The sequence below is a fragment of the Salvelinus namaycush genome, chromosome 1 (genome assembly GCF_016432855.1).
Source record: "Salvelinus namaycush isolate Seneca chromosome 1, SaNama_1.0, whole genome shotgun sequence".
NCBI lineage: Eukaryota > Metazoa > Chordata > Actinopteri > Salmoniformes > Salmonidae > Salvelinus > Salvelinus namaycush.
Window position 1 is genome coordinate 53,022,557 of NC_052307.1, and position 12,388 is coordinate 53,034,944.

Below are 12,388 nucleotides of genomic sequence, written 5' to 3' on the forward strand. Positions count from 1 at the left end.
TACTATACATGGAGGTATTTAGCTGAAATAAACACAATTAAACCTGTTTTACTATGTTTTCTGGTAAATTCACAAGGTGTAGGTAGCTATGGTATATCATATGAACTGTCAAAAAGTATTATTTTTTTAAAATATATACACTGCTCAAAAAAATAAAGGGAACACTTAAACAACACAATGTAACTCCAAGTAAATCACACTTCTGTGAAATCAAACTGTCCACTTAGGAAGCAACACTGATTGACAATAAATTTCACATGCTGTTGTGCAAATGGAATAGACAAAAGGTGGAAATTATAGGCAATTAGCAAGACACCCCCAATAAAGGAGGGATTCTGCAGGTGGTGACCACAGACCACTTCTCAGTTCCTATGCTTCCTGGCTGATGTTTTGGTCACTTTTGAATGCTGGCGGTGCTCTCACTCTAGTGGTAGCATGAGACGGAGTCTACAACCCACACAAGTGGCTCAGGTAGTGCAGCTCATCCAGGATGGCACATCAATGCGAGCTGTGGCAAGAAGGTTTGCTGTGTCTGTCAGCGTAGTGTCCAGAGCATGGAGGCGCTACCAGGAGACAGGCCAGTACATCAGGAGACGTGGAGGAGGCCGTAGGAGGGCAACAACCCAGCAGCAGGACCGCTACCTCCGCCTTTGAGCAGGAGGAGCACTGCCAGAGCCCTGCAAAATGACCTCCAGCAGGCCACAAATGTGCATGTGTCAGCATATGGTCTCACAAGGGCTCTGAGGATCTCATCTCGGTACCTAATGGCAGTCAGGCTACCTCTGGCGAGCACATGGAGGGCTGTGCAGCCCCACAAAGAAATGCCACCCCACACCATGACTGACCCACCGCCAAACCGGTCATGCTGGAGGATGTTGCAGGCAGCAGAAAGTTCTCCACGGCGTCTCCAGACTCTGTCACGTCTGTCACGTGCTCATGTGCTCAGTGTGAACCTGCTTTCATCTGTGAAGAGCACAGGGCGCCAGTGGCGAATTTGCCAATCTTGGTGTTCTCTGGCAAATGCCAAACGTCCTGCACGGTGTTGGGCTGTAAGCACAACCCCCACCTGTGGACGTCGGGCCCTCATACCACCCTCATGGAGTCTGTTTCTGACCGTTTGAGCAGACACATGCACATTTGTGGCCTGCTGGAGGTCATTTTGCAGGGCTCTGGCAGTGCTCCTCCTTGCACAAAGGCGGAGGTAGCGGTCCTGCTGCTGGGTTGTTGCCCTCCTACGGCCTCCTCCACGTCTCCTGATGTACTGGCCTGTCTCCTGGTAGCGCCTCCATGCTCTGGACACTACGCTGACAGACACAGCAAACCTTCTTGCCACAGCTCGCATTGATGTGCCATCCTGGATGAGCTGCACTACCTGAGCCACTTATGTGGGTTGTAGACTCCGTCTCATGCTACCACTAGAGTGAAAGCACCGCCAGCATTCAAAAGTGACCAAAACATCAGCCAGGAAGCATAGGAACTGAGAAGTGGTCTGTGGTCACCCCCTGCAGAACCACTCCTTTATTGGGGGTGTCTTGCTAATTGCCTATAATTTCCACCTTTGGTCTATTCCATTTGCACAACAGCATGTGAAATTTATTGTCAATCAGTGTTGCTTCCTCAGTGGACAGTTTGATTTCACAGAAGTGTGATTGACTTGGAGTTACATTGTGTTGTTTAAGTGTTCCCTTTATTTTTTTGAGCAGTGTATATATATATATATATATAGGTAGGAGCTACCGAATGTCATTTTAGGTGAGTTTGGACATTGACAAGCGAATGTGAACGAGAGACATTGTGCAAATAAACAGTACTGACTCAGGAGCAATGGCAGCTGTACAGATAACCCATCCAACGGGCTTTGACTTCTCAAACACAGCAGAAAGCCATCACCTTATTAAGTCAGATAACGTGACCCCTAAGTTTAACTAAGTGGCAGAATTCTTCATTTTTTATGCAGAAAAAAAGGTACAACTCATAAGAATTATCTTGCTTCATTTTGTAAACGCAGATCTAAAATGCTCATTGTAATTTCTGCTCAGCATCAGACAAATTTTGTGCTTCAGTTGCAGTTCTACACTTGGATGAGAATTGACGAAGGGGCATTCTATCAGCAGACAGCGCTATGGCTGCGCTCTGTCTAGCCAGCCTACTTTTCTCTGTTAAAATGCAAGATTAACTTTAAGAAAAACATTAGGGAAAGTAGCTGGCCACATTATTTATATGATAAACAAAAATATGCAAAAAAACCTTGCTTTTTTATTGCAAGCTCATTTAGCCTACTTGTGTGGCTGCTAGCCAAATAGCGTTGCACTTCTGTTGTAATCTGATGAAAATTAAGCTATTTTCTGCCAAATGTGTTGCACTAATGTATTTTATGTTAAGGAAAACTATAGTTGCACGTCCCTGATCACTCTATTGAAGCAAAAAAACACTAGACTGTTAATATAAAACAGGACCCCTGTCAATACACAGCTGGACTCACCTGCTCCCGCTTTCTCCAGTTGTTATACTTACAAACAGTCGTGACTGACTGAACTGTTCCGGGGAACTATGGTAAACTTCATAATGTGACCAGTGAATTGAAGGACTTAATCTGCTTTATCTTCTAACATATTGCACAAGTTGACTGCATGTATTTACTTAAAAAGTAGCTACAAATATTACATGTATAATTTTTTTTGTTAAAAAAAATGTTTTGACGGTATTGATTAACCATCCTGTGGCGATTTCCAAATACCCCTGTATACGGTATACCGCCTAAGCCTAGTATGCGATGTTACAATGATAAGTTGACAAAATTTGTATTTATTAGTCTTTTTTTATAAAAACAATATTGGGGGAGCATACCCCCAGACCCCCCTAGGCATAGCAGCCTTCTTTTAGTTGAACAACCTGCCCAAATATCAATAAGCTCATGTACTGTAACTGCATTGTGTTTGTGTATTATTTGGCATTTAGGCCATGTCCCTCTTGTCTCCTCTGACAAGAGGAGAACTGACATGAAAACGTACGTTGAGATGATGGCTGTATTACAAGATGTTGACTTTTAAACACAGCCTGGGGGTCTCTGTAATGAACTCAGCAGCAGCCCAAAAAGCAATCACTCTTTCCAAACACCAGGAGGCAGCACTTGCCAGATAATTATCCTGGTACGCACAGTTTTATTCTCTTGCTTTGTCCCTTGTGACGCAAAATCTGACGAAAACAACTGGAAAGAGGCCTCTAAATCTTAAATAAGAATCCTGTAGGTGAACAAGGATTTCCCCTGTTGAACATGCCAAATAACCTACCACCTGGGTAATATGACAAAGCATTAAAGGCCAAATTACACCTCCTGAACTAATGTCCAGAAAAAGAACAACATCCATCCATTATAGCAAACGACTAGCAATCCAAAGGTTGTGTGTTTCGGGCCTCCCGGGTGGCGCAGTGGTCTAGGGCACTGCATCGCAGTGCTAACTGCGCCACCAGAGTCTCTGGGTTCGCGCCCAGGCTCTGTCGCAGCCGGCCGCGACCGGGAGGTCCGTGGGGCGACGCACAATTGGCATAGCGTCGTCCGGGTTAGGGAGGGTTTGGCCGGTAGGGATATCCTTGTCTCATCGCGCTCCAGCGACTCCTGTGGCGGGCCGGGCGCAGTGCGCGCTAACCAAGGGGGCCAGGTACACGGTGTTTCCTCCGACACATTGGTGCGGCTGGCTTCCGGGTTGGAGGCGCGCTGTGTTAAGAAGCAGTGCGGCTTGGTTGGGTTGTGCTTCAGAGGACGCATGGCTTTCGACCTTCGTCTCTCCCGAGCCCGTACGGGAGTTGTAGCGATGAGACAAGATAGTAATTACTAGCGATTGGATACCACGAAAATTGGGGAGAAAAAGGGATAAAATTAAAAAAAAAAAAAAAAAAAGTTGTGTGTTTCGAGTCGCATTGGGGACGACTGTAACATTTTAGCTAACCCTTCCCCTAAGCCTTATTCTAACCTTAACCCAATTCACCTAACCTGCTACATAAATGAGCAGTGGTAAATAACAATAGTGGGGCTATATACAGGGGGTGTCGGTACAATGTGCGGGGGCACCGGTGTTGAGGTAATTATGTACATGTAGGTAGAGTTATTAAAGTGACTATGCATAGATAATAACAGAGAGTAGCAGCAGCATAGAAGAGGGGGGAGGCAATGCAAATAGTCATACTAAATCAGTGGTATTCAAAGATTGAGTTGAGTTGAGTTGCGACCCCTAGTTGGGTCAGGGGGGAACTGCAGTGGGGTCACCTCCCCCACAAAATAAACAAATCTGTAAATTGTTTTTGGAACAAAAAATGAACAGTACAGATTACTGTATGGGACAAGATACAAACGTTTTTATTAAGAAAGATCATTTGGAGAAAAAAATGTATTGAGCAAAAGTATTTATTGGTTTATTTTGATAAGAGATTGAAAGAGATTCAAATTTGGTTATTTGTTGATGTTAAAATCGAAATTTACACATTTGAAGGTTGTGTCATTCGATTTGGGGTGAGGTCGCAAGTAATTCTTGAGGAAAAAATGGGTTCCCCAGAAATTCTGGTGGAAGAAATTTGGTCCCTGCTAAAAAAGTTTGTATTACACTGTACTTCAAATCAAACTATTTGTCACATGCGCCGAATACAACAAGTGTAGACTTTACCGTGAAATGCTTACTTACAAGCCCTTAACCAACAGTGCAGTTCAAGAAGAGTTAAGAAAATAATGGAGGGAACAGATTAACACACCAAATCGTACGAATTGCCCTGAGACTGTGAGTCACCTGCTTTCTTTCCTCCTCTTGCCTGGTAGCACAATGTTTGGTTAAGACATTATGACTAAACACAGAAATTGGTGACAAACACAATTCTACAGTATGGAAACTAAACTGGCATCTGGAGGGATGCTGGTCCCTGATCCCAGGTACGAAACACTGTTGTTTTGCCTATGAGCAAGGCACTTAAACCCAAAATGCTCTCCATCCAGGGGAGATGCACTGCGACTGATCCTGTGGCTCTCAAACTGTGTCTCTGGTTGTCTGTCTGTCTAGGGGTGTTGGGGGGGAAAGGAAGAAGACAATTGTCCATTCGATTCTATCTATGATTATATTGCCATACTGCAGTTTCTCTGGATGAAAGCCATACTAATAAAATATCTCCCTTTCTCTGGCTTAGGCCTACTAAGCCCCACTGCCAGTAGAATGCTGGTTACTTGTCCAATACTTTGAAACCCTAAATCAAGCACCATCCGCATGCTAGCAACGCCATGCATGACAAATCGCAAATATTTCCTCTACACAGAAGCATACAGTACCTCACTGAGCAGTTGTACAGTAATTTGCACCCACCACGCCATACAGCGTATCTCGACCTATAGGTCCAATGTGCTTGGAATTTTTTTGGGGTGGGGCTCCCTTTCTATACTCCTCACCTTTGACCCTTATCGGAAGGTGTTTTTGTTTCTGTGGCGACAGGCGGTGAAACAAACAGTGGTCGATAACATGCTCGTATAACTTGTCCTGGGGTTGTTGTCAGGTGTTGGTAACGGGGACGGAGACTCTGTGTCCCCACAGGCATTCCCCCTCAGGATCACTCACCAGGAAGGTGGTGGGGGTTCTTGGGTTCTGGTGTGCAAGAGGGTCGACTCAGAAGTGTGTGTCACCTAAGCACATCTTCCATCTTATTCCAAATTTCTGAAAGCGTTGTATTTTTGTTTTTTTAAATATATATCTTCACGAAAAGACCATTATGAAAAATCTGGCCATGTGTTAATTTATTTAGGATTCATGGAGTTAAAGCCTACTGTTTAAGATACAGTATGTTTGCATAATTCAGTCAGTACTTGTGTATGGTAATCTTATGCCCTGTAGATGGCAGCCTTCAGTCTATAAAATGGGGGGAGAAAAGGATGATTTTGTTTTGGCTGTCGAGAGCTACATACTTGAAATTGAAATTAATTGAAATATCTAGCGTGAAGAAAATCAATTTCAACCTTAGTCTACATATCTGCAAGGCTCAGCCTGTCTAGCCTCATAAACTACATTAGCATTGTACACATACATTCACCCAAAGAGACATTGCCACTGCTATTAATAAACACACACACAGGCCTATGTACAAATGTGTTTATTATACAGAGACACACTATCATCATAAAAAGGTAGAAATGTCCATACATGTTATTCAGAACACACACTCACATACACTCAATGTCCTATACTTAAAAACATACCAAATGCATTCACACACACAAACTTAAATCAGTAACACGTAAACACAGACACACACTAACATACTCTCAATGTCCTATACTTAAAAACATACCAAATGCATTCACACACACAAACTTAAATCACTAACACATAAACACTAAAACAATGCCAGTAAGGGGTCCACTGCAGCAAGTGGATGATGAACATGAGACCGGGGGATAGGATAAGCTTCATTATCCCTGAAAGAAGATACATCAATTATCAGTTTCCTTCCACTCCGTTTGGCCCAACTTCAATTGACTGCCTCAACATTAGGCCTACGTATTATATTTTGGCTATTTTTACACTGTTCTTAAGGGTGCTGTGAAGTGCTGACTTCACATTTTCCCGCTGATTATGTAACTCATTTGCATGTCACCAATTGGAGAGTTTGAGCCATGATGGCAGCCCTCAAGCTCCCTGCAGATTAATGCCAAAAAACTGCTATTTTATTTATTTATTTATTTACCTTTATTTAACTAGGCAAGTCAGTTAAGAACAAATTCTTATTTTCAATGACGGCCTTGTTCAGGGGCAGAACGACAGATAAAGAGTATAGGGTGACATAAGAGGTATTTCTGTCTGCTGTGCCCTTGCCGAATGTGGCATAACCCTTATTTCACTGATGTATATGATATTTAATTATATTGTAACATTTTATGATTTTATATTTTGCTCATGAGTGTGGTGTGGTCCTTTCTGTGCAATGAGGTAATTTCTGGACAATATTTGTGTCCATTTCAGAGATTTGCAAGAGCACCCTCAGAGGCAATAATAGTTCTGTATAGTATTTTTAATGAAGCCTTCATACGATGTACTTAAAGATGCGACTCACTTTATTTGAATTTACGGACCATTTATTTTGAGAACTTCATCTGTCACTGTGTAATATTTCAGATGTGTTTTTTTTGCCCTGGGTAGCTGAGAGCTGACGACAGTGCCTCCCCTGTGTCATTGAGGGAGAAAGCGGAGGGGAGAGCGGGAAAGCTGCTGGGGCAGAACACGTCCGCTTCTATTTGTCACCGCCGACACCCATAGCCGGCTGTCACAGACGCCTTGCGTCCGCCCGCTCTGCTTGCTGCTCTGCCCGAACGGACGCTATACCAAGGGCTTCTGGGACCCCGCACCTCCACCATTGTGCATCTGCCACACAGAACACGGGTCGGGCCGCCTGTTGCCCACTCGTCACCCTGGGAGGGTAAGGCTCAGCAGTCGGCACCATGAACCCCCAACCCTAACCCCCTCCCCCCTTTTCACACATATATGCCCACAATCCACATGGGCATGGTACATGGGCACAAAGAGCGTGGTGAGGGTAAATGAGGAAAGGAGGGAGGAGGGGGTTGGAGGGGGTTAGAGGTTAATGTAGTCAAGCAGGGCAGGCTGGCAAAGGAGGGATGGCCGGCTGGCAGGAGGGAGGGGCGAGCCCGCCCGCCTGCCTGCCTGCCTCCCTCCCCCTTAGGCCAGTTCCTCCCCTTCCACATGAGTCACTCCCCAACACACAGGTCATTGGCTCCCTCAACATTGTAATGAATGAATTCCAAAGCATGCTGAATTAAACTGCAATCACAAGATGGGCCTGTGATGTCTTAGTCAAGCTGTCTCTTGCATTAAGGTTATATAATTGAGGCAGTGGGAGATAGAGGGCGACCGGGCTGTGTGTAGGGTAGGCCTATAGACTAGCTCGATTTCTCTCGGTTTATGGTTACGCCCCGATATTGGCATGCCCATTGGAGGGTTTCAAAGAACAAGCTCGGAGGAGGCAGGAAGCAACTTAAATGGGATATTAGTGTTGATAATTTCATTGTTTCATTCAAGAAGTCATCAAGTTTTTTCTAGATAGTAGTGTGTATATTAAATGTGTGATATTATTAAATGTTAACAGACCATCATTTGAGTGGAGCCGCAGACTGCATTTGAAAGATGAGAGGGCAATTTTCTGTAAAAAAAACAAACATTGGAAACTCATTAGATTTGAAAGGACAATCTACAATCAAACCCCTAAACTGTTCCATGGTCTGATTTCATCCTATTGTAACTGGAAGGAATGGCAAGCTAGAGAAATGCTGGTATTTTTGTGTGCATCTAGACATACTCCAAACAACAGATTAGACAACGGAGCAGTACGGTTAGTGTCAATTTCATATAAATACAGTGGCTTGTGAAAGTGTTCACCCCCCTTGGCATTTTTCCTATTTTGTTGCCTTACAACCTGGAATTAAAATAGATTTTTTTGGGGGGGGGTTGTATCATTTGATCTACACAACATGCCTACCACTTTGAATATTTTTTATTGTGATTTGAGAGTGCATACTTATTCACCCCCCCAAAGTCAATACTTTGTAGAGCCACCTTTTGCAGCAATTACAGCTGCAAGTCTCTTAGGGTATGTCTCTATAAGCTTGGCACATCTAGCCACTGGGATTTTTGCCCGTTCTTCAAGGCAAAACTGCTCCAGCTCCTTCAAGTTGGATGGGTTCCACTGGTGTACAGCAAGTCATACCACAGATTCTCAATTGGATTGAGGTCTGGGCTTTGACTAGGCCATTCCAAGACATTTAAATGTTTCCTGTTAAACCACTCGAGTGTTGCTTTAGCAGTATGCTTAGAGTCATTGTCCTGCTGGAAGGTGAACCTCCGTCTCGTTCTCAAATCTCTGGAAGACCAAAACAGGTTTCCCTCAAGAATTTCGCTGTATTTGGCGCCATCCATCATTCCTTCGATTCTGACTAGTTTCCCAGTCCCTGCCGATGGAAAAACATCCCCACAGCATGATGCTGCCACCACCATGCTTCACTGTGGGGATGGGGTTCTCGGGGTGATGAGAGGTGTTGGGTTTGTGCCAGACATAGTGTTTTCCTTGATGGCCAAAAAGCTCAATTTTAGTCTCATCTGACCAGAGTACCTTCTTCCATATGTTTGGGGAGTCTCCCACATGCCTTTTTGCGAACACCAAATGTGTTTGCTTATTTTTTTCTTTAAGCTATGGCTTTTTTCTGGCCACTCTTCCGTAAAGCCCAGCTCTGTGGAGTGTCCGGCTTAAAGTGGTCCTATGGACAGATACTCCAATCTCCGCTGTGGAGCTTTGCAGCTCCTTCAGGGTCATCTTTGGTCTCTTTGTTGCCTCTCTGATTAATGTCCTCCTTACCTGGTCCGTGAGTTTTGGTGGGCGGCCCTATCTTGGCAAGTTTGTTGTGGTGCCATATTCTTTCCATGTTTTAATAATGGATTTAATGGTGCTCCGTGGGATGTTCAAAGTTTCAGATTTTTTTTTATAACTCAACCCTGATATGTTCTTCTCCACAACTTTGTCCCTGACCTGTTTGGAGAGCTCCTTGGTCTTCATGGTGCCACTTGCTTAGTGGTGCCCCTTGTTTAGTGGTGTTGCAGACTCTGGGCCTTTCAGAACAGGTGTATATGTACTGAGATCATGTGACACTTAGATTGCCCACAGGTGGACTTTATTTAACTAATTATGTGACTTCTGAAGGTATTTGGTTGCACCAGATCTTATTTAGGGGCTTCATAGCAAAGGGGGTGAATACATATGCACGCACCACTTTTCAGTTAAAACATTTTTAAACAAGTTATTTTTTTTATTTCACTTCACCAATTTGGACTATTTTGTGTATGTCCATTACATGAAATCCAAATAAAAATCCATTTAAATTACAGGTTGTAATGCAACAAAATAGGAAAAACACCAAAGGGGGATGAATACTTTTGCAAGGCACTGTACATGATATTCATTAGATAACATCAACTCAATAGTGATGACGAGATATGTTAGATAGACCACAAACCATTTATCGCGTGCTTATGTCCCCAGCTTGGTTGCTGTGGTCGGGAGTCTGTCTGCAGTGAATGCAAGGCCCATGTTGACTTGTGCAGATGTGTTGTTGTTTGTTCCCTCTGTCGCGTTCCCTGCTGGGGGGCTGGAAGCTGCCACTGCTCTGACTGCTATCAGCATAGACGGAGAGGAGTAGTGTGTGTGCGCCTGGGCGGGTGGGCGTGCATGTGTGTGTGAGAATATAATATAATACAACTTTATTATCCAATGTGTGTATGAGGGGGTCTGAGTTAGTTTAGTGTTCCACGTTTGTAATGTGATTTTTGGACCAGATGCACTATGGAAACACGACCACAGTTCCCCCAGATTTCATTTCACTCATGTGGCCTCCATCACTCTTTTAAACAACCGCTCTGTTTCCAAAACAGACATACCCTTCTGTCGTTTTGGAGACCTATTTCAAAATGGAGGGAGGGAGGGAATGCCTGTTGTGAATGCCTATTTTTGTTCTTGAATAAGACAATTACTCTAGTAGAGTGAGCGTACTGTGATATCAATCAGTCAATGATGAAACGCACTCAAAGAAAAGAACGCAAAGAAAGACACACAGCATACACTGGCTGTGCCCGGGGGCAACATGTTTGTCCTTGGCATACATCGATCCACACGTCTGGCTCATTATGAGAATTCATCAGGCATTCTTTGAGTGTGCCCTTCAGGGTCCTGAGGGGAACACCCTCTCTGTTAATTTGCGTCTATGTAATTGATCAATTAAATGAAACTAATTGTAACGTTGTGTCAATTGCTGTGCGTATGCAGAAGGGGAATGATCTTATAATTTTTTTAGGTGATTAGGATATTTTCTAACTCTTGGGCATTTAAGGTACAGTATTTCATAGAGGAATCAAATCCTTACTTGAAATATGCACCAATTGACATTTGATGTATTACCATATTCAAGTTGGGAGTGAATGAGCTGATTTTCAAGTTAGATTTTGACCCCCAGTGATATTGTAGAGACTGCCTCTATTAATATCAAAGTCTTCTCACAGGCTATCTTACATTCTGGGTTGATTAGTCTTTGTATTTTTTTTTCTTCATATTCAGACAATAAATGCGATTTTCAACTAGCATTGGAAATATTAATTTGGTACCAAACGGAAGTGAACGGACTGAAACAGGGAGGGATTACGTGTCAAAGCACTTTTCCATTGCATGCGCTTTTACAATTAATACTACCCTGGTGATGAAGGATCTGTTGGCCTGCTGTGTTGGTTTGTTCCAGAACAGTCTTATGGAATCAGCCCCTGGCGTCTCCCTGGAGAAGCCAAATTAGATGGCTGTAATTTTGAAGAATTGGAAGAGAGCAGGCACTAATGATATCTATTCAGCTGTTATTTTTTTCCTAGCCTGGGCTTTCAAATGTAGGTCAGGCTGATTTCATACAGGAGTCAGCCTTGCAAAACAAAATCGCTCTGGCCGACAATATGGAAACGCCAGACATGTGAGGGCTGACTCTGATGGAGCAGCCTGACTGCCCTCCTTTCGTCCGTCCCCAGCTCAGTGAACTCTATCTCCATCCATCGCTTAGTGTTGTGCATCCTATCTGCACTGACAGTATAACTGCCTAGCCGGACACATGACTCACGTCATAACGGTTTTATGGCTAATTCAGTGGGAGATATTTAGATGCATTAGCATTGTGCTATGCCGGTGCAATACTGCAATGTTGTTGTTCACGTGTGACTGATCGGGATTCGAACCTGGGTCTCCTGCTTGTCACAATACTGTGTTAGCCCACTTAGCTCGGTACGTTTTTTATTTATTGGCCCCGGAAACCACATGTATCCGATCTGTTTTTCAAGGGGGTGTGGTTCAACCAATACATTCCTCTCACTGAAAAACATTGAATTGGCTGCGTTTTTTTATGTGTCATTTCCGTTTTAGGGGCCCTTGCCCTGTTGGCAGCTTAACTTTTAAGCAGGGCCGCAGACTATTCCATGAACACCCCTGTCAGGGTCAGTAAAATACATTTGGCTTGTAGGCATTGTTTAGTCCCCAAAATACAGATATTACATCATCGTCGTGCAAAGTACAAGGGATGACTCTGAACGCCCTTGCTTTGTGGATAAACTGATGTTTGTACATTTGCTTTTAGGGAATAGACAGCCAGAGGTAGAGGTTAGTATATTTTTTTACTTTGAATGTGTTGTGGGAGTGCACATTTTTTCCTGAAACTGAGGTGAAGTATCCCAGAAAAATGACGGGCTGTGATTAATAGCTTGTCATGTTGATTCTAGGGCATGTGGTATATTTGTTAGTCGTTCTAGGGCATATCATGTACAATATGGTT